Below are 7,136 nucleotides of genomic sequence, written 5' to 3' on the forward strand. Positions count from 1 at the left end.
TGAGCTAACTCAGAGGACACACCTCTGGTGGTTCAAATCCACCAGCAGCTCAGTTGGAGAATGATAGGCAATCCCCTCACATGCAGTTCACAGTCTTGGAAACTCAACAGAGAATCAAGGATGAGTCTGTTCCAACTTGATGGCAGTGACAATTTCCTTGTTTTATTTAAAAAACAAATCAAAAACAGCCTCGAGAAATAACCCCTCTTTCAGCCCTCTTTTCTTTCACACTGTATCTCTCCTTTTCTTTAAAGTGTAGATGGAGAATATTGTTCTTACAGAGAACTATTGTAAAGTTGTCACCTTGGTCGCATAACTTTGAATAGACAGAAAACCCCAGAATTATACCCTTGAACTGGTGAATTATAGGGTATATTAATTACATCACTATACAACTGGGGTTTATGAAAAAAGAATATATATTTTTAAAAAATACAATTATCATTTTCACTGTAATAAAAGCAACTGACAATGTGGGAGAAATACCAAAAAATGAATGAAAAAAAAAGAAAAATCTTCAACTTCCTTCCTTGAGTCCTACTGTTCTTAGTAACACTAAATTGCTTTCCTTCCATTCTCTTTCTCTCTCACACACACACACAGAGAGAGAGAGAGAAACTAAGGTAGCAAAATATTAGAGAAAGTAAGCCAGTGTATGTATGATTCCACTTAATCATATGTAAGTTCAAGCTGAAGCTAAGGAAAATTAAAACAAATCCCTGGGAACCAAAATATGACCTTGAGTCCCACCAGAATTTCAGAACCATCTTAGGAACAGATTTGAGGCCTTGAACACCAATGAATGAAGACCAAATGAGTTGTGGGAGGATATCAAGAGTATCATCCAGGAAGAGTGCAAAAGGTCATACAAAGACAGAGGAGGAAGAAAAGACCAAAATGGATGTCAGAAGAGACTCTGAATATTGCACTAGAGTCCTGAGAAGCCAAAGCAAATGGACGAATTCAAGATACTAAAGAGCTGAACAGAGGATTTCAAAAGGCAGTATGGGAAGACAAAGCAAAATATTACCACGAAATGTTCAAGGAGCTGGAGTCAGAAATTCAAAGGGGCCAAACTCGCTCAGCATTTCTTAAGCTCAAGGAACTGAAGAACAAATTCAAACTTCTAGTTGCTATACTTAAGGATGTTTTGGGCAGAATACTAAATGATCCAGGAAGTGTTAAAAGAAGATAGAAAGAGTATACAGAGTCACTGTACCGAAAGGAATTGGCAGATACAGAAGAATTTCATGAAACAACATATGAGCAAGAGCCTATGGTGATGAAAGAAGAAGTTCAAGCTGCTTTGAAGGGATTTACAAAAAAAATAAGGCCCTGTGCCTCTACGAAGATGGCACCAAAACTGAAGGAAGCCCCTGCCCCTCACAAAACTGAAGCCAAAGCAAAGACATTAAAAGCCAAGAAGGCAGTCCTGAAGGGCATCCACAGTCATAAAAAAAAAAGAAAGAAAAAAAAAGATCTGCACCTCACTCATCTTCGGGTGGCCTAAGACGCTGAGACTCAGAAGGCAGCCCAAAAACCCCCAGAAGAGTGCCCCCAGGAAAAACAAGCTTGACCACTATGCCATCATCAAATTTCCCCTGATCACTGAGTCAGCCATGAAGAAGATAGACGATAACAACATTTGTTAATGTTGTTAATAATGAACACTTGTGTTCATTGTGGATGTCAAGGCCAACAAGCACCAAATTTTAAAAGCTCTAAAGAAGCTCTATGACATTGATGTGGCTAAAGTCAACACTTGGATCCAGGCCTGATGGAGAGAAGAAGGCCTATGATCGACTCACTCCTGACTAACATGCTTTGGATGTTGTCAACAAAATTGGAATCAACTAAACTGAGCCAAACTGGCTAATTATAAATTCAATTTTTTCTCATAAAAAAATTAACAGTAATTAGGCCCCAGGAATTGATGATATACCAATTGATGTATTTCAACTAACAGATGCTATCCTAGATGTACTCACCAAGTTGTGTCAAGGAATCTGGAGGACAACCACTTGGCCAACTGACTGGAAGAGATCTATATTTGTTCCCATTCCAAAGAAGGGTGACCCAACAGAGTAGGGAAATTATCAAACAATATTATTGCCATCCCATACAAGCAAGATTCTGCTGAAGATTATCCAAAACCGACCAGAACAGCACATCACCAGAGAACTGCCAGAAGTGCAGGCTGGGTTTAGAAGAGGTTGTGGTACTAGGGATATTGTAGGTAATGTTAGATGAATCTTGGCTGAAAGCAGAGAATACCAGAGGAATGTTTATCTGTGTTTTATTGATTATGCAAACGTGCATGACTATATGGATCACAACAAACTGTGGCTGACTCTGAGAAGAATAGGAATCCTAGAATACTTGATCGTGCTAATGCAAAACCTATACTTGGACCAGGAGGCAGTCGTCAGAACAGAGCAGGGAAACCCTGCATGGTTCAAAATTGGGAAGGGTGTACACCAGGGATGTGTCCTGTCTCCATACATTTTCAACCTATATGCAGAATACATTATCCGGGAGGCTGGGCTGTATGAGGAGAAGTGTGGCATCAGGATTGGTTAAAGATTCAGCAATAATCTGCACTATGCAGATGACACAACCTTGCTTCCTGAAACTGAGGAGGACCTGAATCATTTGCTGCAGAAGGTCAAGGACTGCCGCTTTCAATATGGATTGAGGCTCAATATCAAGAAGACAAAGGTTCTCACCACTTGGCCAACTGGCAGCATCAGGATGGATGGTGAAGAGATTGAGATTGTTAACAGCTTTGGTTTGCTTGACCCTACAGTCAACACTCTTGGCACCAGCAGCCAAGAAATTAAAAGACATATTGCAATGTGAAAGTACTGAAGAGCAATGGTGTCACTCTGGAGACTAAGGTATGCCTGATACAGGCCATGGTCTTTGCAATCACTTGCCTTGCATCAGAAAGCTGGACAATGACTACGGAGGATAGAAGGAGAATTGATGCCTTTCAGCTGTGGTGCTGGAGAAGAGTATTGAATGTACCATGGATGGCTAAGAAAACTAACAGGTTCATCCTGGAGAGGGTTAAACTAGGCTGCTCCTTGGAAGCAAGGATTCTGAAGCTTCACCTGACATACGTTGGACATGTTGCACGGAGGGACCAGTCCTTGGAGAAGGACATCATCCTTGGGAGGGTGGAGGGAGCACAGAAGAGGAAGACCCTCTATGAGGTGGATTTATTCAGTGACTGGGGTAATGGGGTAGGTTTGTCGGAGATAGTGAGATTGGCACAGGACAGAGCAAAATTTAGCGCTGTTGTACATAGGGTCGCTATGAGTCGCAGGCGACTCAACAGCACATAACTACAACAACAGCAATCATAGGTGGTATAATGTGCAATTTTATCAAGCTATTAACCAGAAGGTTCGCAACTTGAATCCACCAACCACTTCTTGGAAGACAGACACACAGTCTCTTCCTGTAAAGGTAGATTTACAGCCTCAGACACCTAGTGGAAGATTATTATGATCTGACATTGCCTCGATGATAATGGGTTTATGTTTGGTTTTTAGCTGTAGGTTGAGTGATATAGTGAGTTTGCACTCTACTCTGCAGTTTTAGAGGATTAAGCCTGCTCAAGCAGCTCTGACACTATAGTCTGTGAGGTGTTATAATTGCAAACCAAAGAGCTGTGCATCTCAGATGGCTGGAACCCACCAGTGGCTCTGTGGGAGGGAGATGGGGCTCTCAGAAACATTTCTCAGAAGCCTAGTAGAGGGCTACTATAAGTTACAGTTGATGTGATACAGTAAGTTTTAAGAGCTTTATACATATGTTTCTGTTTAATCCCTGTAACAACCCTATGAGTAGAAAATACCATTATCTCCACTTTGGACAGAGGGAAAATAAAGGCAGAGAGGGTCAAATTCTCACAGCTAGAAACCAGCAGATGGAGGATTTGAACTCAGAATTCAGGTTCCAATGGTCATGCTCTTAACTCCTGAGATTCTCATCGGTGGACAGTATCATGAGAGATGATGATTGAAGTTGTCAACAATTTAATTTTGCTTAGAACCACAATCAACATACATGATCGCAGCAGTCAAGAAATCAAAAGATATATTGCATTGGACAAATTTGCTGTCAATGACTTCACCAAAATTTTAAAGAGCAAGGATGTCAATTTAAAGACCAAGATGCACCTGATCCCAGTCTGGTATTTTTCAATTGTTTTAAATAACTTCTGAGAAGGAGGCCTGAATTAATGAAGTGACTGATCAATGGCTATCAATCCTGTTGTTTCCCTTGGAGAATTTGAGGCCCTTGTTTCCTTTCAAGTTGGAATTGACCCATAGCTGACCCTTCAACGGATCCTGAGGAAAAGCTGATGGACTTGACCCAAGTACCTTTGTGTTGGCCGCGCAATTCCATACCACTAAGCCATCAGAGCTCTCTCGGGTGTTCTTGGGGAGAGGAGTCAAGCTTGTGAGGTCATTGGTAGCCAGGGGTGTGCTTGTTCCAGCCCTTGTCTGCCTTGCACCCCATCTGGTTTTTGGCACTATATTGGCATAGTCTCCCCTTCCTCTCACTCCCACACTGGAACCCTCAGAATGGGCAGTAGGGGCATTCTAAGATCTAACCAGCTCTGGGCAATAAATGACCCTCAATACAACTATAGCTGGAAGCAGATTGGCTGCCTAGGAGGGCGGGTCTCTGAGGAAGCAGCCTGATTTGAGCAGGAAGTAAGGCTGGTTGGGATGAGATGAGTGGTCCACAGGGCTGAGTGGTGGATACAGGAGGCTCCAGACCTCAGGGCGCTGTTCCTTCCCTTCACCCCTTCACCGACCACTGTGCAAATCTCTCCACCACCGAACTGAGCAATTAAAAAAAATGTACTTTTGTGACTGGGATAGGACTGTCCTTGGGGTTGGGGAGAGACTGAGTAAGATGGGTTCAATAATATATACTGCACTGAAACAGAGGAGGGAGAGAACCGTCTAAAAGAGAGATGTAACTGGGTATTTCTGTCATCACAGGAGACTAGAGCGAGGGCTGCATGGTGGAGGGGACCTGGGGGAGGGTTTGTAAAACAATGAAAGAATCTTTTCTTTTACTTTTCCATAATTTTTGGACTCATGTACTTATAACTTGTTAGTCAAATTTGTGTCTTCTAGGTTGCAACACCCCCATGATACATCTTGAAGGATATGTACATGTACAGCCAAGCACAATCAATAAGGGTGCATCTGAATTCCAAAATCAATCTCCATAATAGTCTATGTGTTTCCTACTGCCAAAGGGGCCCTTTAGAGTAGTGAGAGAAGATCTTCACCCTGAAACCCACAGCGTCCCTTTTCAGCAGGAAGTAGCTAAGAGAATACGCCGTCCCCTTTTCCTTATGACTCAGGGTGAAGTCTCTCTCAGGGAGGAGTGATAGGGAATGGCAAAGGATACACTGACAAAGAAGATTAATCAGAACTGGCTTTGACAAGCACTGTGGCATTTGGACAAGAACAAACTGGGAGGAGGGTAGAGAGAATAGTGCAACAATGAATGAGTGGAAGCCCAAAATCTCTGTAAATGTTTATGAAAATTAATAAAATATAATTATAGAAAAAAATGTACTTAATTAGAACATCTGGCTCAATTACTGTAAGCATCATCATCCCTACCAAGTAGAGCTTTCTGATTCTGCTTGGGGTTCAGGTGTTTTGGGGTTTTTGGGGGGGGGGCGGTTGTTGTTGGGGTTTGGGTTTTCCCACTCCCTTGTAAATTAGAGGTAAAAGATTTGGTCACTTGACTTTTTTGAGGGGAGGGGGAGGGGGGAGGCTATAGGAAGTTTTTTGTGGGGGATGAATTCTCTTTTCCCAAGTATAGTCATATATTTGGCTTGCCTGCCAGAGACCAGGAAGTGGCTGAGGTTAATTAGCGCGTGTGGGTAAGTGTCAGCGTAGTGCCCCAGCCGGCTGAGCAGGGCCACGTGTGTGTTTAGAGGCCTGTAGGGCAGCTGCTGACCCAGCTGAACTAGAGCCTAGTTTCCTCGGAGATTTCTCTTTCAGCACCACCAGCTAGAGATGACCAAGAAAATAAAACAGTTGTCACTGAATCATCGCCTACACAGGGTGACCCCACATGTGTCCAAGAACTGTGTCTCCTAGGGCAGTCACCCCACATGTGTCCAAGAACTGTGTCTCCTAGGGCAGTCACCCCACATGTGTCCAAGAGCTGTGTCTCCTAGGGCAGTCACCCCACATGTGTCCAAGAACTGTGTCTCCTAGGGCAGTCAATGGCTACATTTTCAGAAGTAGGTCACCAGGACTTTCTGCGGCGGCACCTCTGGGTAACAGTGCTCTGGTGGCGCAGTTAGTAGGGAATCAGTTGTGCTGCTAACTCAAAGGCCATACATTTCTGCTGGTTCAAATCCATCTAGTGAGAAAGATAATTTCTCAGTATGATTTATAGCCTCAAAAACCCAATGGAAAGTCAGCTATGAGTCCATTTCAACCTGACGGTAATGAAACAGAAAACCTTTCACAAGTAGATTACCAGGACTTTCTGCTGCTGCTACCCCTGAGAAGGCACGAAACCTCAATCTTTCGGTTAGCAGCTGAACACATGGCATCACCCAGGGACTCTGGCTAGAGACTGTAATTTCCATAAAAGGAAGACACATAAGCCCCAGCAAGGGTCCTTAGAGGGGAAAAGGATCAGAGTTTGGGTAAGGAGAAGTGGGAAGGATATATTGAAGTGCCTTGTTGCTGCTGTGTACCATCAAGTCAGAACCGACCCACAGCTGATCCTCCAGTAGGTTTCCAGAGACAGTTAATTGCCCCAGAGGAGTCTGCCAATCTTTCGCCTATGAAGCAGCTGGCAGATTCAAACGCAGCACCTTTCTGTTGGCATCAGAATGTGTTACACATAGGCCACCAGAACTCCCTTATATTGAAATATAGACTGCATCAGTGAATGTCCCCGGCTTCAGAGTCAAACAGAACTGGATCCCAGGCCTGGGTCTCCCTCAGTGATTTGACCTGAGGCAAGTCTGTTGGCATTCCCTGAGTCTTTTTCTTAACTTGCACATAGAAACAAATAATCAAATAAGACTGCATAGGAAGAACTCTTCCCGGGGCCTGGCACACAGTAGTTGCTCA

The sequence above is a fragment of the Elephantulus edwardii genome, unplaced genomic scaffold, assembly GCF_000299155.1.
Source record: "Elephantulus edwardii isolate Elephantulus edwardi_28Jun2011 unplaced genomic scaffold, EleEdw1.0 scaffold00093, whole genome shotgun sequence".
Classification (NCBI taxonomy): Eukaryota; Metazoa; Chordata; class Mammalia; order Macroscelidea; family Macroscelididae; genus Elephantulus; species Elephantulus edwardii.